We start from the raw sequence: 23,295 nt of genomic DNA, 5'->3' as shown, positions 1-23,295 counted from the left end.
TTGGTTCGGCCTACCCCTCAGTCAGGGCTCCCGACAGACCCCGTCCTCCAGTGCCTTCCCAGGAAACACATAGCAGCCACGGGCCGGCCGGACAACCCGTCGGGGTGGGGATGGGGGGCGCTTTCCGGATCGACGCCTCAACTGCTGGACACTTAAGAGGAGGAGGGGTCCCCAGCCCGGCCCCTGTCCCCCCGTGGATCGGTACTGCTCGGTCCTTCCTCCCCCTTCTGCTGCCCTTATTTCTCACTTCTCCTTACTTCCCTGTCAGTTGCCCCGAGTCCCTAGAATTCTCATTCCTAAACCCTCTTTTCGCTAGTGCGGGGAAATTCTGAAGCTTAGGGCTGGCCCACTCCTCAGCCTAAGTAAGGGAGAGCGCCCCTGATGTTAACATGGAGGCTTCCCAACCAGTGGGTCCCACTCCCAGCCCAGACCAGATGTTTGAGGTGGGGAGAGGGAATGGGGAGGGGGCTGGCAGCTCTTGAAGGGGATGGAATAAAGCGTGATGCCATTCTACTTATTTTCAGAATAAAGCCTGCAGGCGTCCTGCTAACTTATAGTGGATTTGCTATAAGGGCTGAACATGTGGATAAGCCATTTTACTAGTGTATTTTTCCAGTTGAAACAATACACAAACCATCCTGCCTCCTTTTTTTTTTTTTTTCTTTTTCATTCTCTTCTTAAGCCGTGGTGGCTGGTTTGTGTTCTTTTGCCTGTGCTTCTTTTCGGTGTTACTGTAGCTTCCAAATGATATAGATAGATGAGTTTTTAGAACTGACTTTGGAGTTTTTCGTTGGTGTGGGAATTGGACATTGATCTCAGTGGCTCTATGGATATATGGATAGAGAGGATCTGAGCTAGTATCACTGGAATGGAACCGGAGAATATGTTGGAGCTGACAATGAAGTTTTGGAGAAAGAAAAGTGAACCAGCTGATGGAACATTCGCTAACAGAAGTAAACTTTTGAGAAACTTGGGGAAATATTTCCCAGTTCCCTTAATAACTCTAAGAGGCAGTATTAATACTGATGTTATTGTTGGTATGGCCTGAAGGGCCAACTTTGTCTTTGCTTGTGAGGAGGGATAAGTTGTGGACTTAGCAGCCTTATTGGATTTCATCTGCCTTGGAATAGAGAGATTAGATCTGTTGGCAACAGTGGGAGCTGTCTAGAGATCCTGGCCTCTCCAATGGTGGAGAGCCTGACATCAGCCCACTGGCACCAGAGCCAGCTCAGAAAGTGTCCATGGTGTTCCAAGGGGAAGTGGTGCTGCTGGCATCTCTCTGCCCGCTAGCTCTGCAGAGGGGCAAAGGGATCTGGGCCACACATCCTGAGGCCCTCTGCCTTTCCCTAGCCTCCTCAGGGGGATGGGGTGAGTCAGTGATTACTAACTGTACTGTGGCCATCTCAGAGGCTGAGGAGGAGAGACTGGGGACTTGGTGCCCTTGAGAACAAGAGCTCAACTGTTGGGGAAGAGTGGGAGGGAATCTGCACTCCGGTGGGGGCGTGAAAACCCCCAGCAAACTGGCATGAGTTAGCCACAGAAATTGGAGAGAAAGGGGTGGTCTGAGGTGGGCTGGGTGGGGGCCTATCTTAGCTAGGGGCTGTTTGTTGTGAGAGCTCAGAGCCAAAGTCCATCACATCTTCCTTGGAGCTTGGTTGACCAGTTTGTTTAGTTGGGACATTGATGGCTTAATATTCACAAAATGCGTGTGGTGTCCTGGTTCCTAACCAGAGAGCCCAAGTCAAGCAGGGAACTGGACCACCCACTTACAAGCCTTCCTTTCTGTATAGAAGTTTTAATTTGTTTTCTCATGGCTTTTGTTTTGGTCTTGTTTCTGTGTGCCTGAGCTGCTGCTGATGGGGGTTGGAACAGGGCAGGCCAGGGCTAGTTAGCTGTCACAGGGGTGGAGGGGATTTTACATCAATTTTCCAACACAGGGAAGTCATACTTTCTTGGGGCTTGGAGTTTTTCTCTGGGCACTCTTAAAGATCCTGCTTTCCACTGCTTTTGATAGGTGCCCTTTCTACTATCCTTTGCAAACAGTACTGGCTGTGAGTTGGATGGTTGGCCCTGAAACAGGCTGAAGTGTATTTCCTAAACAGTTAGGAGAAGCTGTAGCATAGTAGAAAAAGCAAGGGCTCTGTCTTAGCAAATGTCTTAATCTCTCTGAGCCTAGATTTCCTCGTCTGTAAAATGGGGCTAATAATTCCTGTCCTGGTGGTTGTGAGAATTAGATGAGTCCATGTATGTAAGGTACTTGGCACCTAGTAGGTACTCAGTATAAATTAGCTTCTTTTTTTGTAGTGTGAAACATTCAAAGAAGTTGCTCTATTCTTACCTTTTTCTTTCCCAGATTGTCAGCTTCACTATGATGGTTTATGGAAAAGCTGTTTGGGGGGGTTTGTTGAAGCAACATACTGGTGTCCTGGTTAAGCATATGGACTTTCAATTCAAAGTGGGTTTAAATACAAATACTTTTTCATAGTATCCAGTTAGAGGTATTTGACCTTGAGCAACTTACTTAATCTCTTAGAGTCCCAGTTGTCACTTCCTATAATGGGGATAATGATAGTATTTGCCACATGAGGTTGTTGTGTGGATTTATATGAAATTGGAAGTCAAGTGCTTAGTTAGCAGGGTCTGGCATCTACTATATGCTCAGTAAATGGTAGCTTTTAAGTTTGTTGCTCTCAGCAGTGACTCAGATCTGAGATCACTTGTATTGCCAAAAAGGGGTTTTAAGTTCAGAAATCTGATGAAGCCAGTTACCCCATTCTGCATACTCAGTCTCAGGATATGCCTGCTGCTGTCAGGGAGGACTTCCCATTCCCCTGTGTATCTGTGGAAACCCCCCTGAAAAATACCGTGGCTGGGGGAAGTTGTATCAGTGTTGAGTCAAGACCACAGGCTCCCAGCTTTCTGGTGCAGACAGATGATCTGGCCTGCAGGCCTGTCAACCCAGGTTGGAGAGCTCAAGGTCCTAGACCATGAGATGATTTGTCCAGAACATCCATCTCAAAAGTCCTAACCCAGCCCATGCCCAAATCCAGGGCTTCCCTACTGTGTGATGTGTGATGCAGATGAGTTACAGGTGTGCTGAGATATTGATCCTCTCATCCCTGGGAGTAGCAGAGGTCCTCAATTTGTCCCCTCTGGTTGGGAGCAGCTTCCACCATTTACTCTGTGTACTGCACAAGGAGCCCTGGTGGCATAGTGATTAAGTGCTCAGCTGCTAACCAAAAGGTCAGCAGTTCGAACCCACTAGCTGCTCTGTGGGAGACAGATGTGGCAGTCTGCTTCTGTGAAGATTACAACCTTGGAAACTGTATGGGGGCAGTTCTGCTCCGTCCTATAGGATTGCTATGAATCGACTCGATGGCACACAACGACAACACTGTACAAATGGTATTATTTTCTAGGTGTGCCCTGATGCGAAAAGGGTTGTGAAGCTGCTGTGTTATGCTGTTTCTTTAGGGTCCTTCCTTCTTCCCCTGTCTGAGCAGCAGCTCCATTCTGTCAGGCATTGGGGGTGTGAGGATAGGACAGTTATGAGATCAGAATGAGATCCTCTCTCCGGTCTGATAAATCTCCAGCTGTGTTTTGGTCCCAGCTAGACTACTACCCATGCCCAGTTTCTCAGAAGCTAGTATTTTGGCTGGTACTGGACTTTCTTTAGAGAGAGAGGGGAGGCAGAGGGTTCTAAGGGCTCTGAAAGGACAGCAGCTGTCTGCCTTTCGTGTGTTTGTACCCTTGATTTTTCTTTTTGCTGACTTACTACAGATTTGCAACTAAGATTTGAGTTCTGACGCCAGAAAAAGTTCTGGATGTCCCTTAGGAAGGAGACTCCCAGGGCAAGAGGGTGGGGTTGTGTGACGAGTGGCGGAGGGCTGTCCCTGCCATGGCGCCTCCTCTCACAATTCCCTGGTGATGACTGAGGATTGGGCTTTTGCTCTAAGTGTAGCATTGATGTGGGAGCTGAACTAGTCTGGGTGCTAGTTGTCTAAGAGGTTTTGAGGGGCCTCCACTGACACAGAGAGGGGCTGGGAAAAACTGGGACTAAAGATCAGGTTCCAAATCGCCATGGTGGAAACTTTTTTCCCAGCTCTGGGGATTATGGTGAATTAGTTCAGGCTGGAATAGGACTTGGGGAAGGGAAAGGGCCCCTGACAGATGCTGATCAGAGGAGCCCTCTTCTTGTTCAGAGACCCCACCAAGAAGACCCTAGGCCACAGAGAGGGGCCTCATTTCCTTGACCTTTCCATCTTACCCTGCCTCAGACTGGATGAGGTGTGGGGGGGCTAGGACTGATGGAGTAGACTCCTGTCATTTGGGAAGGTTTTCAATGCTCAGAGAGAGACTCAACTTTTTTATTTCTTCTCTTAAAGTAGTGTTCATTGTCTAAAGAAAGTATGTGGCAACTTAGAAAGACTGACGAAAAACATGCATATTTTCTCTAATTCCTTACCAGAAGCCAGTGTATTTTAAAACCTTATTTTTTTTTTCCCCAGCACACGGTTTGTACAGTGTTGTGATTATATATATGTGTGTGTGTGTGTATGTGTGTGTGTGTGTGTGTATATAAGGCGCCCTGGTGGCGCAATGGTGGTTAAGAGCTTGGCTGCTAACCAAAAGGTCGGCTGTTCGAATCCACCAGCCGTTCCTTGGAAACCTTATGGGACAGTTCTACTCTGTCCTGTAGGGTCGCTATGAGTTGGAACAAACTCAAAAGGCACATAACAACAACAAATATATATAAATCCTTTTTGTTATTGTTATTTGTTTAGTTTTCCCAGGCTCTTAATAGTCTTGTAAGCATTTTAAAATGCTGTACAATGGCTCATCAAATGACTGCACCATTGTTTTCTTAACCAACTCTTTTGTTGGACATTTAAAACATTGTTTGCTTCTGTTTGCTGTCATAAACAATACTGTGATGAACATCTTGGTGTACAAAGCCTTTTCAATATTCAGAGTTTTTTTGTTAGGATAGAAACTCAAAATTAGACTTACTAGATTGTAGGGTATAAATGTTTTTAAGGTTTTAAATACATATTTCCAGATGGCTCTTTTAAAAGGCAGTAATGCATGTGAGTTTCCTCAAAGGGAGGAAGGAGGACTGAGAAAAACTTATTTTTTCCTAACTATGAAAATACTACATGTTTATTAAGCAAATTTGGAAATGACTGGAAAGTATAAAGAGGAGAATTAAAATCACCTATAATCTCACCATCTATTGTTAACATTTTGATGTACATGTATGTATTTTTACAATTAGGATTCATATAATTTTATAAACTGATTTTTATTTACAATTTTAATCATTTTCTTAATTGTTTAAGTATTCTTTAGTGTCGTGATTTCATGGCTGCATAGTACTCCATAATATAGATATATTGTACAGTATTTTATTACTGACTTACCTTGCATTTTTCATTTATTTCTTTCACTATTATAAATAACACTGTGATGAATATCCTGTGCAATAATATTTGTTTGTCACACTGATTATTTCCTTAGGATAAATTGCTAGAAGTGAAATTACTGCATCAGAGGTTATATGCTTTTTAAAGGCCTTTGAGACATATACCTTCTAAAAAAGTTACACGGATTAGATTTCCATTGATAGGGTATGAGTGTCTGCTTTTCTCTATAAACTAACCATTACTGGATGCTTTAACTTTTTTAAAACCTTGGCCAACTCCATTAATGAGAATTGCTATCTTGTTCTACTTTGCATTTCTTTGAACATTTTATCATTAAGTGTTTTGGCCCTTTTTTGTTTGTGTCCTTTGCTCTCTGTAGGGGATTTATTACATATTCATATGTCTGTGTAATAAATGTGTACATTTTCCACATTTTTTATTATAAAATATTCTTCACATATTAAAGAACTTATATAACTATTATATAAGGTTAAAATAATGATAAAATGAACACCAGTGTATTCACTGTGGAGTTCTTAGAATTTCTTCCTGCCCCTTAATTTCTTCTCCCTGCCACCTTATCTGGGATGAAAAAGCCCTTTAGCTCAGGACTTGTTGGGTCTGTGCTCTGCAGCTGGGACAGGCCAGGTGGCAGCCACACTAGTGCTTCAGAGCTCTGTGTCTAGAGAAACAGCCACTACAATTGGTGAGAAAAGGAAGTGTTCTTGGTGGAAATAGCTAATCTTTTCACTGAAGTGTAAAAAGAAGCCAAGGTGGAGAGGAAATGAGACCACAGATCCGCCCCTGCCCCTGATATTGCCTGGGAAGTCTGGGCAGAGCCAGGGCCCTGGTTCTGTGGTCGAGACCAAAGTATCCACCCCAGAACTGGCTCAGGTGGGCTCAGAGAACAATGCTGTCGGCAAGAAGGTAGAGTGTCAACTAGTCGGCCAGGCTGGTCACCTCCATTCTGGGGAAACATTTCTCCCAAGTCTGAGCTGAGCTGAAGCAATGCCAGGGAAAGACTGGGGGTTCATTCCAGTTTGGAAATGCACTTCAGAGGAGAGGAAGGACCTTTTTTTTTTTTTAAGATAAGAGAGGGTGCTGTCTCCACACAACCTCCCCATGTCCCCCTCACTGGCTACTCCAAGGTTGCCACCTTGTTTGAGTAGCAGCTAAAGATGGGAACTTGGGGGTTTTAAGGTTGTCATCTATGAAAAAGAAAAGTGGATTCTAGAATAGAGCTGAGCTGGGCAGCTACAATTCCTGAGTTCCCATTTCCTGTCTTTCTTTTGCTTCCCTCAGCAAAGCTACATCTTTGTATCTTGCTTTCCTTTCACATGACAGAGTGAGTCCCCCAGGAAAGGTGGTGGAGGTGTCAAGCTGCCTCCGTGTCCTTGAGATGCTCTTGTGGTCCTTGCTGTGCACCTTCCTCTCTACTTCTGTTCTCTTTCAGAGTCCTCCTCTTTCCAGATTCTCTCTTTTGTCTTCCATCACCTTACAGCAAAGTGATGGGATGGGAGATTGTGTGTTGGGTAGGGGAGGATCTGAATACAGTTTTGTTTTTGGAGCAGTTTTTCCTCTATCCCCAGCTTTACTGATATGTGTACTCTTCTTAATTTATAAAGTACTTTGAGGTCCTTGGAAGGTATTTTAAATAATGTTCAGAACCAACAGGGGGCTAACAATTATTTACATGGCAGATTTTACCAGTAGAGGAAGTAGGCTTTCGTATACTAGTGACGGCTCAGTTCTTCTTCTCACCTGCTCCTCCTGCCCCCCATCTTTTTTGGAATTGAGGTCGGTGGTCTGGCCTCTGGGTCCTAATGAATGTTAACAGGGAAAGTATGTACTCTGCCTCCCTTACCTGCTCATCTCTATTCAAATCCAGAATGAGGAATGTCATAGTCCTCTTCCAACTGCCCAGCCCTTCTGTAAGTAAGAGCTGTGTGTGAACCTGATTGTTTGCATACTTTTAGGAGGTTTCCTGTGAAACCTAAAAAAAAAAAAAAATCTGTTCTGGGAGGACGCAGCTGGTTTTGAGACTCTCACTGGCTCAGGGTGGTTTGAAAGAAAGAGCATTGGTTTCGGAATCAGAAGAATTTGAGTTTTTAATGCAGCTTTACAGCCTTTTAGCTGAATGATCTTGGGCAAAGCCTGTAACTTTTCTGAGCCTATTTCATCCTTTATGAAATGTTGTTGTTAGGTGATGTTGAGTCGATTCCGACTCATAGCAACCCTACGTACTACAAGAACAAAACACTACTCGGTCCTGTGCCATGCTCACAACGTTGTTATACTTGAGCCCATTGTTGCAGCTCCTGTGTCAGTCCATCTCGTTGAAGGTCTTCCTCTTTTTTGCTGACCCTCTACTTTACCAAGCATGATGTCCTTCTTCAGGGACTGATCCCTCCTCATAACATGTCCAAAGTATGTGAGATGGAGTCGCGCCATCCTTGCTTCTAAGGAGCAGTCTGGTTGTACTTCTTCCAAGACAGCTTTGTTCACTCTTTTGGCAGTCCATAGTATATTCAATATTCTTCACCAACACCACAATTCAAAGGCATCAATTCTTCTTTGGTCTTCCTTATTCGTGGTCCAGCTTTTGCATGCGTATGAGGTGACTGAAAACACTGTGGCTTGGGTCAGGCACACCTTAGTCTTCAAGGTAACATCTTTGCTTTTGAACACTTTAAAGAGGTCTTTTGCAGGAGATTTGCCCAATGCAATGTGTCTTTTGATTTCTTGCCTGCTGCTTCCATGGGTGTTGATTGTGGATCCAAGTAAAATGAAATCCTTGACAACTTCAGTCTTTTCTCTGTTTATCATGATGTTTCTTATTGATCCATTTGTGAGGATTTTTGTTTTCTTTATGTTGCGATGTAATCCATACTGAAGGCTGTGGTCTTTGATCTTCATCAGTACTTCAAGTCTTCTTCACTTTCAGCAAGCAGGGTGAAATGGGTGATGATAAAACCTCTCTTAAAGGGTTTTGAGGATACTTAAAGTTGATAACATGGAGCCCTGGTGGCGCAGTGGTTGAGAGCTTGACTGCTAACCAAAAGGTCAGCCACCGGCCACTCCTTGGAAACCCCACAGGGCAGTTCGACTCTGTCCTATAGGGCCCTAGGAGTTGGAATAGACTTAAAGGCAATGGGTTTGGTTTTAAAGTAGGTAACATAGTAAAAACATTTTGTAGTTTATAAACGTTCTACAAGTAAGTGTTTGTTGTATGTGTAACGAATACATTTCCATTCCATAAGTTAAAGTGGTTTTCAGCTGGTGGAAGGATTGTCCCTGGAGGGGTTTTTGGAAACAAGTGAGAGTGTTTTTGGTTATTACAGTGAGGGCTGAGTGCTACTGGCACTTAGTACCTGAGGGCCAGAGATGTTATTTGGGCCAGTCCCGCACAATGAAGAATTATCCTGCCAAAAATGCTGATAGCACCCTTGTTGAGAATCACCTTGTACTCTGTACCTCCCTTGTCCTGTGTTCCAGCTGGGGATGAAGCTTCGAGAGCAGTAAAAGTGAAGGTAGAACCATTGTTTTTGGTGCTTTCTTGTTTTTCCCATTTGCTATCATACCCTCAGGCAAGAGGTAGACTTCTTTTTATTAACTCTAACCTTGGAGCCCTGGTGGTGCTGTAGTTAAGAGCTTGACTGTTAACCAAAATGTCGGCAGTTCGAATCCACCGGCTGCTCTTTGGAAACCCTATGGGACAGGGTTTCTTGGAGGAATGGGAAGGGAAGGCTGGGTGAGGAGAGGCTACTGCCTGAGCTCCTTGATACCAGCTGTACTCTTGATACTTTGTAAGGAGATGCAGCCCTGGTTATCAGTTCTTATAAAATGATGCCTCTGTTGGTTGTTCCAACAAAGACAGCTTGTTGAAACTTGGCTGACTCCCATTCAGAGGAAGATATTCAGGCCCCTGGACATTTTGATTTAACTTTGATTAAGGATGCTGTGTGGTAAGATACGTCCCTTTGCAGGAGCAGTGGTGGATTAGTGGTAGAATTCCCAACTTCCAAGAGGGAGACCTGGGTTCAATTCTGGCCAATGGGCCTCAAGTGCAGCCACCACCCATTTGTCAGTAGTGGTTTGCATGTTGCTATGATGCTGAACATCACAGTGGTACAATCCCATTGTGCATGGGGTCTTCATGAGTTGGGGGCCAATTAGCTGGCCTCCCAATTTGCTTTATTGCCTCTATCTCTACCCTCCCATCCATTCTTCACAAAGCAGCCAAAATAATCTTTTTAAAATATAAATCAAATAGCATCATTCATCTGCTTAAAAACCTTTAATACGTTGTACATTCTTTAAAAAAAAAAAAAAAAAGCAAACTCCTGACCTCCTGACCCTGTCCCTTAAGACTGCATCATTTGGCTCCTGCTGAACTCTTTAACCTCGCTCATCCTCCTGTTTTACCAAGCTTCACCTTAACCTTCTTTCAGTTCTGGACAAGCTCCTGTCTGTGTCAGGGCCTTTGCACAAGCTTTTTCCTCTCCTGAATACCCTTTGCCTGGATGTTCCAATGGCTCAGTCCAGCTTTTACTTCAGGTCTCGGTTTTAAAAATGCCATCTCTCAGAGAGGCCCTCCCTTGTTATTCTCTATTTTAGCGTCCTATTCATTTCTTTCGTATTATTTTCCATTTTTAAATTATTTGCTTGATTACTTGTTTATTATCTGTCTCCCCAGACTGTTGACCTCCTGAGGATGGGGACTATATGTTTGCTTATCACTGTACAGCCAAATACCTGCACAGGGTGGGCACTCAATAAACGGCTGTGGCTGATGGAAATCTCAAAGATATGTGTATGTGTATAATTGTCTAAAAAGGCAATTAAAACAAGACTATATATATAGTGCTTTATAAAGCCACATATGTACAATGCTTGTATGTAAACACATAGAAAAAAGGTCTGGAAAAATCAACACCAGGCTGTTAACCGTGGTGATCTATGAGGATGGATAGGGTTGGGGCTGAACAGTGATTCATTTTTTAATTATATAAGCTTTTGAGTTGATTGAATTTTCTGCATGTATGCTCTCTCACACTTATTCCTCCTTTAAAGGAAAGGGAATTCAGCTTTCAATGCAAAAAAAGAAAGAAAGCTTCTCTCTTACTCTCTGTACTGTGTCAAAAGAAGAGAGCAGGAGGGACCAAGGACACCAGTGGGGTCAAAAACTGGTCACAGCCCATTCCCTGCCCTGTGCTGAGCTTGGCACTAGTTTTCACAGTAGAAAGACTCCTGAGGGGTACTCTCTTGCCCTGACGCTGTGTTTTAAATTCTTTAAATGTAGGCATGATTCTGATCCCCCAGATGTAGGAAGTTTGTATGTTTTTAGCCTCTTTTGTTTCCAGGCCAGCGAAAGCTGTGCCTTCAGCTTTAGCAGAGCTGCAGCAGGCAGTCAGCAAAGAGAATAATTTACCTGAGCTCTGAGCTTCACTATAGCTAAACTTCTCAAAGTCAGGTCTGTTCAGTAGCTCTGACCCTTGTGGAAGCCAAGTTCTCTAGATTGTTTTCTCCCAGGAGTTAAAGATAGCTAATAATTTTCATCTCTCACATTTATCGAGTGTTAGTGGTGTGCCAGGCACCATGCAAAGCACTTTATGTACATTATCGCATTTAATCATCACAACTTTATGAAGTAGTTATTGTTATCTCCATTTTATATGAGGGAATTGAAGCCCAGGGAGATTAAATAGCTCACCTGTGATCACACAGCTAGTAGGCAGTGGAATCAGGATTTGAATCCAAGCTGTCTGACTCCGCCCCCATTCTTAACTACACTCTTCTCCTCTTTCCAGGGTTGGCCCCCTCTTGCCCTCAGTACTGCTTTGGAAAGGATTGTGAATATAGGGGAAGTTCCAAAACAAGTTTTCCTTTGCTAAGAGATGTGGTGGAAAGATTTGGGCTCTGGAGTCAGCTAGATTTGGGTTTGAATCCCAGCTACGGCACTAGGACGTTCTATTCAACAAGTGTTTTTTTTTTGTTTTTTTTTACTTACTATGTGCCAGTGATACCACTCGGAATATAGTGTTGAAAAAATAAGCATTGCCTCTGTCTTCATGGAGTTTAGAGAGAACGACAGATATTTAACAGAAATACTTAATTAGAAATTGTGATATGTTCTTGGAAGGAAGAGAACAGGTTGTTAAGAGAGAGCATAGTAAAGAAGACTTCGTTTAAGTTGGGAAGTCACAACTCAACTCTAAGTGAAGGTCAGAGACGGCCTTAGAAGTCTGTGAGACGTTCTACTTTAATTTTCCTTCCATTCTTGATTTATTAAAGAAATATGTCTTAGGTGCTTGCTGTATACACAGCACTTTGCCGAGTGCTTTGGAGAAAACCAAAGAATTAGAAGGTGATGGTTGCTATCTAAGTTGGAGAGACAAAATAAGTACTTAAAACTGTGTTTCGAGCTGGAGAATTAAAACAAGTACGTGAAATGTGTATCCTTAGGTTGTCTGTGAGGCTTTCCCCGTGCCTTAGTTGTTTCATCCATAACATGAGGATATACTATCTGTCTTGCCCAATTATGGAAACCTTGGTGGTGGAGTGGTTAAGAGCTATGGCTGCTAACCAGAAGATCAGCAGTTGGAATCCACCAGCCGCTCCTTGAAAACCCAATGGGGCAGTTTTACTCTGTCCTATAGGGTCGCTATGAGTCAGAGTTGACTTGACGGCAACAGGTTTGGTTTTGGTTTTTCCCAATTACGTGTTTTTGTGAAGACCAAATGCGATCATGATGGTGATGGGGTACCACACAGCTATAAGCACAGAGGGATTGGAGAGGCAGGGAAGGATCAGCAGGGCATAGGATCTCTAATCAGGAACTGCTTTTAGGAGGACATGGGTTTTAAGTCAGGTCTTAAAGGTGACAGATGTGGATCAGTAGAGAGGAGGCTATTCTAGGCCTGATAACAGCATGAGAAGGGGATTAAAGAGGAACAGTGAAGCAGCTCTGTGAGGGGCAGCCGCAACTCTGCCTCAGGTGCCTCCTGTATATGCAGCATTTTCCCTAGGGGAGCCTAGTTACAGAGAGGTGAGCTTGGGTCAGAATGGGTAGTTAGTTCACAGAAAGATTTGTCTGAAGAGCCCTTGATGCTAGAAAAAGCTGTGAAGGCCTGTAGAAATTGGTTGGTTAAGTGGTCCCTGGCCATTCATGGGTATGCTTGTTAAAAGTTGAATAATTTAAACTAGGGTCACACAACAATATGTGTATGAATTTTTATATGAGAAACTAACTTGAATTGTAAACTTTCACTTAAAGCACACGCACAAAAAAAGTTGAATAATTTAAACATATGAGAAATAAATGCTCAATCCCCATGGGTTAGAGTACCAGAGTAATTTGATTTAAGTAAAACTGGATAGGAAATGATCTACATTTTACCCCTGAACTGCAGAAATCCAAAAATGTGGAAGCTTGCATTTCTAGTCACCAATTTTATTGGGCTAATTCTTTCCTTTAGGGTGAACTGTTGTCTTGTACCAAATAATTTGTATTATTAACAATGCCTCATTCATAGTAGGTGCTTAATAAATATATATATCTTATTGCATACTAACACTGTCCAATGTTTGTGAGCCACTTTCTACCTCCTAATGTTTTCTCTCAAGTTGTATTTTGGGGAATGGCACCCTCTCTCAGATAGTCATCCAGCCCAGACAACTGGGAGTCACTCTAGACTTCTACCCCTCTCACCTCTCCATCTGTACTGCCACTGCTATAGTTGAGTCTTCATCTCTTGCCTGGTCTGTTGTAATAGACTCCATAGTGGTCTCTTGTCCAGTGTTACAGATCCATCCACCCTGTCATGGATTGAATTGTGTCCTCCAAAAATATCTGTCAACTTGGGTAGGTCATGATTCCCAGTGTTGTATGATAGTCTGCCATTTTATCATCTTATGTGATTTTCCCGTGTGTTGTAAATTCTGTCACTATGATGTAATAAGATGGATTGGCGACAGTTATACTGATGAGGTCTACAAGATTAGATAGTGTCTTAAGCCAATCTCTTTTGAGATATAAAAGAGAGAAGCGAGCAGAGAGACATGGGAACCTTATACCACCAAGAAAGCAGTGCTGGGGGCAGAGCGCATCCTTTGGACCTGAAGTTCCTGCGCAGAGAAGCTCCCAGACCAAGGGAAGATTGATGACATGGACCTTCCTCTAGAGCCGACAGAGAAAGACTTCTCCTGAAGCTGATGTCCTGAATTTGGACTTGTGGCCTACTGGACTATGAGAGAATAAACTTCTTTTTGTTAAAGCCATCCCCTTGTGGTACTTCTGTTATAGCAGCACTAAACGACTAAGACACACCCCAGTCCATCATCATAGCCATGTAAAGATCTGGGGGAAGGGTCTTCTAGGCAGTGAGACCAAAGTGTGTAAAGTCTAGGGGCAGGAAAGAGCTTCGTGCATCGGAAGAACTGAAATAAGGCCAGATTGGTTAGTAAGGATGCTGAACAGAGGTTGAAGAAGGCATAAGAGAGGTGAGCAGAGCCAGATCATGTGGGAACTTATAGGCCTTAGTAAGGAGCTTGGATATTAATTGTAGGCAGAGTTTTAGGCATGGGAGTGGCTTGATCTGCTTTATAGTGGTAAGAGTTCACTGGTGGCTGTGTGGTGAGTGTCCTGGAATCTGTAGCCCCTCTGGGCAGCAGGTTGGCCTGAATGAGACCTGGCTCCTCACTAGGCTGCCCAGCAGGCTGATGGTGCCCTCTGCGCTTTCAGGTTTGACTGGTGCTGAGCCCTGGGTGCTGTACTCACCCTCAGGGTAGAAAGCACAGTGCCTCTGCTTGACTGGCCCCAGTGTTTAGTGTGCCTACCAGTGTCCTGACCCTATAATTTGGTGGGTTGACTGGTTACAAAAATAAAAAGTGTGACCTGTAACTAAAGCCAAGTGGATTCAGTGAAGTGGGAGCTTTAATTTGCAGAGGTCCTAGGCTGTATTTAACTGGAGGGGCAATGTGTTTCCTCCCTAGGATCTGCTTCCATTTTCTCCCTTCAGTACCTGCTGTGGGGCGGGTTCGGGTTTGTGGGCCTAGAGGTGAGATGGGAGAGACTTCAGGGAACCATTTGGAAGGGACATCAGAGTCCAACAACAGGTTTGATGGGGCTTCCTGGGAAGTAGGCCCACTGGGATGGAAGTAGAATTTTAAAACTTTTGATTGTTTATTCATTTATTTATTCATTCAACAAATATTTATTGAGTGTTTACTCTGTACTTTTGGCATCAGGGATACCACAGTGAACAAAAGAGACAAAGTCCATGTTCCATAAAATTCACATTGTTGTTGAAGAGGACAACAATAAACAAATGTATAATGTTAGCTAGTGATAAATGGCTGAAGAAAAACAAGGTACAGAAGGGGATAGAGAGTAATTGGGGCGATGTTTTAGATAAGATGGCCAGGCACGTTTGGAGGTTGAGGTCCAAGAGAAGAGCCAGACAGTCAAGGGCAGCTTTCCGTAGACTATGGGTCCCAGCTCCTGAGCATTTCTCCAAGGAAAGGGCTTCCTATGGCAGCACAGCCAGTCTGGGGTGCGGTGGGGGGCGGTCAGAGTCAGTGCTCATCTGGGGGCCCAAGTGGTTTCTAGCCCCAGGTAGGCCCCAATAAGAGCCTGTGGTTGCTTTTTAGCTCCAGTTGTCAGAACTGTCTGCAGGGCTGGGTAGGGTGCTGATGAACTGTAAGTAGATACTTGTCTTTCCAGGGCCTAACAGGCCTGATTCTCTCAAGATTTGCTGCTAGAGGAGGAATATGAAGTCCAGCCTAGGGAAACAGCTGTAAGGAGTGGAGCAGTTTCTTCAGGCTGTAATCAGGCGCTCAGCCAAGCCCTTTGCAAGAACTTTGGGGCTCAGTGGATTTAAGTTTGAATCCTGACTCTGCCAGTTGGTAGTTCTGTGACCTTGGGCCACTTCTTTAACCTCCCTGAATCTCAGTTTCTTTATAATCAGAATAATACCTACCTTCTAGGATTTTGCGAAGATTAACTAGCATATACAAAGGAACTAGGACAGTGTTGGGCACAGTGAATGTTGAATAAATTGTGAATAGAAATATTATTCCAGGACCACCAACCTCTTGAATTCAGGGATTTGGTATTGTGGAGCCTAAAGAGAATATTCAAGAAATGTGAATTATTGTCAATGGATAGAGACTGGTTTGATGTATCTTAAAGTTGTATAATTATTGAACTGCATACCACACATTGGTCACCCTGCTTTCCTGCTTGATGTTGTTGGCCTTGTTGTGACCTTTCCACAGGCCTTAGGACCTCCGGAACTGGGGTAACCTTGGGTTTCTGTTGGCCTGCTCTTTAGCACATTTAGTCACTTGTGCAGTTGTGGAAGAGAATGACTTTGAGTCTTCTGAACTGGGGACTTTTACCAAGTTGAGAACAGCCAGCATAGGCCTGCCAAGGTCCAGAGCTGTGCTCCTTGGGCTGTATTGACCTGTACTCTGGGGTGGTGTACTCTGAGTTTTGCAGATCGGAGACCACATACTCCTATCTCTTCAATGCCAGCCTTGGAGTGAGGCCTGGACAATATTCTAGAATGAATGAACAGAGATATCTAAATGGGAAAGACGATCTTTGTTGGAAACTCTGTGTCCAGAGTGTGCTTGGGCCCGTCTCTTTGGACAGACTCCTTGTTTGAGGTTGTGGTTATTTTGTTTTCACTTGCTGCTGAGCAGAATCAGCATCACACAAGCACTCATTATACCCAAGCCCTTGGCAGGCAGGGCACTTGATGAATCCTGCTCCCCTGTGAAGTGCTCATGTCTGCAGATTATTTTCTGATGCATCTAGCACAAGCTCCAGATTGACAGTCCAATAGCAGGTATTAATTGCTCCCTTTAGGCTTGGCTAATTACTGCTGGCATCATGAGTGACTAAGGAATTAAGAATCTCTTGTGCATTTTTGGAGCAACAGGTCCTGGTGAGCTCCCAAAGCATTTATCTGTCACCTCCCCAGAATATCTTTATTAAAAGTTGTGAGGATAACCTCAGGAGTTGAGGGATAGCCAGCTAGAGAATGTTTGGTGGCATTTGGCTTCTCAGTTGATTCTCTCCAAGGATTTTATTTTATTTTTTAAAATTTTTTTATTGTACTTTGGATGAAGGTTTATAGAACAAATAGTTTCTCATTAAACAGTCAGTACACATATTGTTTTATGACATTGGTTAACAACCCCACGACATGTCAACACTCTCCCTTCTTGACCTTGGGCACTTTTTTTTTTTTGGTGAAAATATACATAGCCAAAGTTACACCATTTTGAAAGTTTCTACGTGTACAATTCAGTGGCATCGATTACATTCTTCCAGTTGTGCTGCTATTGTCACTATCCCTTTCCAAATTAGTCCATCACCATTATCTTCAACTCACTGCCCCCTAGGCTTCCCATCAAACCTTTTGAGTTGCTGTTGTCAATTTGATCTCACAGAGATAATTCTTTTTTTTTTTTGTACCTTAGATGAAGGTTTGCAGAACAAATAGTTTCTCATTAAACAGTTAGCACACATATTGCCCTATGACAATGGTTAACAACCCCATGACATGTCAACACTGTCCCTTCTCAGCCTTGGGTTCCCTATCACCAGCTTTCTTGTCCCCTCCTGCCTTCTAGTCCTTGTCCCTGGACTGCTGTGCCTCATTAGTCCTGTATTGTTTTATGAGGCTCTTCAGTCCCCGGCTAAACGGTGAACTTCAGGAGGGGCTTCACCACTGAGCTAAAAGGGTGTCTGGTGGCCATTCTCTCGAGGTTTCTCCAGTCAGTCAGGCCAGTAAATCTGGTCTTTTTTTGTGAGTTAGAATTCTATTCTACATCCTTTTCCAGATCTGTCCAGGACCCTCTACTGTGATCTGGGTCAGAGCAGTCAGTGGTGGTAGCCGGGCACCATCTAGCTGTACTGTACTCAGTCTGGTGGAGGCCATGGTAGCTGTGGTCCATTAGTCTCTCCAAGGATTTTAAAGAAACCATCTAGTATGTGTTGCCTATAAATGCTCAGGGGAATGCCTAGATGGTGTCATTAAATTATAAAAACACTACTGGCTGCTTCTGATTGTCTTGGAGGCAAGAGGGCAGAGAGCTTACTCCCACCTTACTCTGTGCAAGACTGGTGAAGACTCACATCAGTACTCTGAGGCGGTGAACTGAGAATAGTTACGTTGTCATCTTCCCTGCCTGGAGACAGGAGGAGGAACAAGATACTAGCCTTCAGAGACTCACCAAGTTCAGCCTAGTATTCATTCACTCAACAAACATTTACTGAGCACTTAGAATTGTGTTAAGTGCCAGAGAAATAAAGATGAGTAAGATAGTGCCTGCACCCAGGAGTTTGGTCTAGAGGGGGAGGCAAACACATTAAACATAATTACAATGCACAGCTTGGTAAGTGCAATGGTATAGATACGCAGGAAGCATCAGGAGAGCACAGAGGACAGGTGGGGCTCAGGGAATACTGTCTGTAGGAGGAAATCTGGCTAAAAGGGTAATTAGGAGTCAAACAGAAGTGTAAGAGAGACAGCATTCCAGGTAGAGGGGATGGCATGAGCAGAGGCATCAAGGTGAGATATAGCATGGTGTGTTCAGAGAATCCTAACGTAGCTTCTCAGAGCTGTTGAAGTGCAAGGCAAAGAGTGGTCGGAGGTGAGGCTAAAGTGGTAAGGAGAGCTTTGATGCCTGCTAAAGAGACCGTATTTTATGCTGAAGACTGCAGCTTCCAGTAAAGTGTTATGTAGGAGTGTGGTGGGGTCACATTTTAAGTTGTGGTTAGGGCACTCTGGCAACCATGGAGGGCATCAGAATTGGAGGTGGCCCTGTGGAAGGCTATGGTAGTGCGATGGTGACAGTGGGAGCCTGAACCAGGGCTGGTTTGCATGATGGAGCTGATGAGATCAATTTGATAAGTAGTTAAAAAGATTAAATTTGGAGAGTTGATGATTGATTAGATTTGACATCGGGATGGGGGAGATGAGGAAAAACAGGAAACCCAGGTTTCTAGCTTGCTAGATTAGTTAGATGGAGGTGCCATCAGTTAAGAGAACACAGGAGAAGAAATACCTTAGAAGGGAAAGTGATGAGGCCGGTTTGAGATCCTTGAGGTTGAGGAGCCTGTGGAAGTCCAGGTGGAATGCCTCATGGGCGGGTAGGTATTTAAAGCTGAAGCTCAGAGGAGAAGCCTGGGATAGAAGTACATATTTGAGCATCATCCGTGTCTACTGGTCAAATAAGATATGAGACTACAACTTCTCCTGCCTTTCCCCATATTCCCACAGACAGCATAGTCCTTTGGTGACTGGGAAAGATGACTCTTAGGTCTTATGTAATTTCACAAGGAGAGAAACATAGTTGTTGAGAAGAATAATTAGCTGAGGGGGCCGAAAATGAGGGGGCAGAATTGAATCTCAGGTTTGCAGACCACAGGATTAACCTGAGGAACTCAGTAGACCATTGGGGAAATGAGGGATTTTAGATCAGGCGGAAACACTAGAGATAACATAGCAAAATCTCCTCCATATCTCTCCATAGCTAACGAAACTGTGGCCTCAAAAGACTCAACTCTGTTCTCCCTCACCCCCACGCCCCACCCTGTTCTGTCCTCAGCTTTACTGTGAATCCGCTGGGTTGCTGTTGGTGTCTCAGTGCTTCAGTCTTGTCTTTCGAAGGGCCATGAGATAGTGGAATTGCACTCTACATACATTTGACCTGTGCTGTTTGAAATTGTATTTTGCATGTGTACTTAAAAGCTAGTAAGTCAGATGCGACTCCTGGATTAGTTACCATTTATAGAGGTCTTCTGTGGCAGGCACAGTGCAAAATCCTTTACATTCACCCCTTGATTCTTAGAAATGAGAGGTGTTACTGAGTGCTGTAGAGTCTATTTCGACTCATAGCGACCCCATATGACAAAGTAGAACTGCCCTACAAGGTTTTCTAAGCTGTAATGTTTACAGAAGCAAATCACCAGATCTTTCTCCCGCAGAGTCACTGAGTTTGAACTGCCACCCTTTCAGTTAACAGCTGAACGCTTAACCATTGCTCTACCAGGACTCCTTAAGAGGTACATATTATAATCCACACTTTATAGATGAAGAACCGAGATCCAGAGAAGTTTAATAACTTTCCCATTGTCTCATGAGAAGTATCAGGATTCCAGTCTAGGTCACCCGTGATTCCAAAGCCCATTCTGTTATCTACAGCACTTTGAAAAGTTTCAAATGCCATACAGATTTAAGATGTCTGTTTTCTCTAGTCTCCCTCTTGCTCTGAGACAGAATCTTTGAATTTCGGATACCTGACACACATACTTCATTCACTTGGTTTCACCCCAGTCGTGTGCAGGGGAGCACTGTCTAATGATCAAACAAATTCAGTTGGACCTCCCAAGTTAGAAATGGAGATTTGTTTTCTTTGTAAGATGGCAGGGCATGGTAGAAAAAGCCCGAATGCTGGAGTCTACATGTCTGGGTTTGAATGTGGGTTCTGCCACTTTTTGTATAACCTTGAGTCAGTTGACTCCAGATTCTTAATTTCCTTTAATTCTTAATTTCTAAACAAGCATAATAACATCTACCTCCAGCAGTTATTGAGAGAAGTAAGTGAGATAATGTGAGAAAATTGCCTGGCATATAATAGATACTCAGTAATGTTTTCCTTCCCATCCCCGGCCCCTGAATGAGTACGGCACTTAGGAAGCTAGAAAATTTGAGAAGCAGAAGAGGTTCTGGGTCACCTTGAGTCAGGGAGAGGAAACTCTCAGAAGGCTAAATCCAAAGAAGTATTTGTTTGTTTCTTTTTAGCTGGACAATTAAATGACATGTGAAGAAGCTGGGGTCAGCTCAATAAAGGAGTTGGGGTGCAGGCAGTCATGACCTCTGTGTCAAGCTCTGGCCTTAAAGGCATGAGTGGGGACAACGTTGGGAAGAACAGCTCATGGTTCAAGAGCAGATTGGGGTTATTATGATTCTTCCCAAATGAGGATAGGAGCATTGAGGCACTGAGGACATATCCCAATTTGAGAGCAATTGAAAAAGGAAGGAGAGAGAGAGGACTTGTGCCTCTCCCCTGCTGATATGACTTGACAGATGTGTGTCCGTGCTGGGCCTCAGTATAACCTTCTATAAAGCAGGAGGCATGCCCCTCCCACATGTAGTCTGGAAGTGGGAAGGGATTCATTAAGTTTTATGACTTGATTATAAGCTCCTAGATTTCTAGTAAGACTCCTGGAAAGCCAGAGCTCAGCCCTAGGCAGGGCTTCGAACCAGTTCAAACCAGTTCAGCCATGGCTGACAAGCAAAACCGGAAGAGACTTGAATTTTTTAAATTTGGGTGATTTAGAACTGGAACGGGAAAAATTACGGGTCGAAGCCCTGGAATGGGAGATTTAGAAGAGGCATGGTGAGTCCTTTCAGGAGCCTGATGCATGAGGTTGGATTATTGCCGGGACTGAGGAGAGTGACACACATTCAAAGTGTCGCAGTCGGTTGCCGTCTTTAAGCTAGCACCGCTGTTTCCAACTCTGTGCAGAACCCAGCGGGCAGGAGATTTGGTTGCTATGCAACATGTATGTTGCCCTTGTTTCTAAGAGGGAGATTAAGTTTCTAGCAGGGGTTCAACCTGTGCTTTGTCCTGTTCACCAAAATTTTAAAAATTTGGGTCTTGTCTGGTGTGGCTTCCTTGGCTGTCATTGAACCGGGAAGAACTGGTTCAAAGCGGTGGCCCCAGGCCAGTACACTGGGTGAGATAGAGTGCTGTCCCACCCATACGGGCTCTGCTGTCGGCATGGGCAGACTTCTGTATTTATTAAGCTCCTTCTATGGGTCAGGCATCCTTATCCAGGAACAGTTGTGTTCAAGGCAAAGTCCGTACCCTCAAGGAGCTAATAGTACACAAATATGAAAGATGAATAACCATAGGAGAGAGAATTGATTTTTCTGTGCAGCCTTGTAACTGAAGTGTTTCTGGTGCAGAGCAGATGTTCATAAGCCTTAATTTCCCTTTTCCTCGTAAAAATACAAGAGTTGTCACAAGGCAAACTAGGTTCCCCAGTTGGGACAGTGCATGATACACAGAAGACACTAGTGTTGTTGAAAGAATGATTGAATATGATTGCCAACAAGAGGTATAGACAGTAAACCCTGCAGAAGCTCAGAGGAAGTATACAGATGTCTCGAGTTGTTTGGGGGAGGTTTCATGATGAAGAATGATTGAATTGGTCCTGAAGGGTGGATACAATTTGGAAAGGTAAAGAGAAGGGCCAATGTAGTTCATTGTCTCAGAGATTGCATTGCATGGTGTTTGCAAAGCTCTGGCTTTGGGATCAGACCTAGGTTTGAATCCCAGTTCCACCACATACTTCCTACATAACCTTGGGCGAGTTATTCAGTCTTTCCAAGCCTTTGTTTCCTCAACTGTGAAATGGGGATAATAATAGTCCCTACTTTATAACAAACTGTGGGTAACATTGTGAAGAATGGGAATTCCAGAACACTTAATTGTGCTCTTGAGGAACCTGTACATGGATCAAGAGGCAGTCATTTGAACAGAACAGGAGGATACTGTGTGGTTTAAAGTCAGGAAAGGTGTGTCAGGGTTGTATCCTTTCACTGTACTTATTCAGTCTGTATGCTGAGCAAATACTCTGAGAAGCTGGACTGTACAAAGAAGAACACGGCATCAGGACTGGAGGAAGACTCATTAACAACCTGTGTTATGCAGTAACACAACCTTTCTTGCTGAAAGTAAAGAGGACTTGAAGTACTTACTGATGAAGATCAAAGACCACAGCCTTCAGTATGGATTACACCTCAACATAAGGAAGACAAAAATCCTTACAACTGGACCAATAAGCAACATCTTGATAAACAGAGAAAAGATTGAAGTCGTGAAGGATTTCATTTTACTTGGATCCACAATCTACACCAAGGAAGCAGCAGCCAGGACATCAGAAGACGCATTGCATTGGGCAAATCTGCTGCGAAGGACCTCTTTAAAGTGTTAAAAAAGCAAAGATGTCACCTTGAAGACTAAGGTGTGCCTGACCCAAACCATAGTGTTTTCAGTCACCTCATATGCATGCGAAAGCCGGACCACGAATAAGGAAGACCAAAGAAGAATTGATGCCTTTGAATTGTGGTGTTGGTGAAGAATATTGAATATACTATGGACTGCCAAAAGAGTGAACAAAGCTGTCTTGGAAGAAGTACCAGACTGCTCCTTAGAAGCAAGGATGGCGAGACTCTATCTCACATACTTTGGACATGTTATGAGGAGGGATCAGTCCCTGAAGAAGGACATCATGCTTGGTAAAGTAGAGGGCCAGTGAAAAAGAGGGAGACCCTTAATGAGATGGATTGATACACTGGCTGCAACAGTGGGTTCAAGCATAACATCGATTGTGAGGATTGGGCAGTGTTTCGTTCTGTTGTACATAGAGTTGCTATGAGTTGGAACCGACTTGACAGTACCTAACAACTACTTCACAGGAGTTGTAAGTATTAAATGAGATAATTCATGTAGAGTGCTTATCACAGTTCTGTCAATAAATGTTAGCTTTTGTTTTTATTGCTAGTTTCATTTTAATAGCATTATTATCTTTATTCTACTTATGCCCACCTACTCACCTTAGCTCGTACAATCCTTTGCCACCTAGCTGTTTCCTATCTACTGTAGTTTCCATTATAGCAAATCACTTATAGACTCCTGACTTGTTATGGTATTTTATGCTTCCACATATTTGCTGTCTCGTTGCATAGAATATCACCATCTTCCTTTCCTCCATTGCTTTGTCTGGTGGCTCTCTCCTGCTTGATATTTAAGACTAAGTCCTGGTAACATTTCTTCCAGGAAGCCT

The 23,295-nt window shown here is 43.8% G+C and overlaps 1 protein-coding gene across 1 annotated transcript in view; it reads left to right on the top strand.

Annotated features, from left to right (window-relative positions):
• FMNL3 (formin like 3) overlaps nucleotides 1-23,295 on the top strand; it is a 56,545-nt gene that overhangs the window by 386 nt on the left and 32,864 nt on the right. The window lies entirely within an intron of this gene.

This window comes from Trichechus manatus, unplaced genomic scaffold (genome assembly GCF_000243295.1).
Source record: "Trichechus manatus latirostris isolate Lorelei unplaced genomic scaffold, TriManLat1.0 scaffold00209, whole genome shotgun sequence".
Taxonomy (NCBI): Eukaryota; Metazoa; Chordata; class Mammalia; order Sirenia; family Trichechidae; genus Trichechus; species Trichechus manatus.
This window is presented reverse-complemented; position numbering and strand designations above follow the sequence as displayed.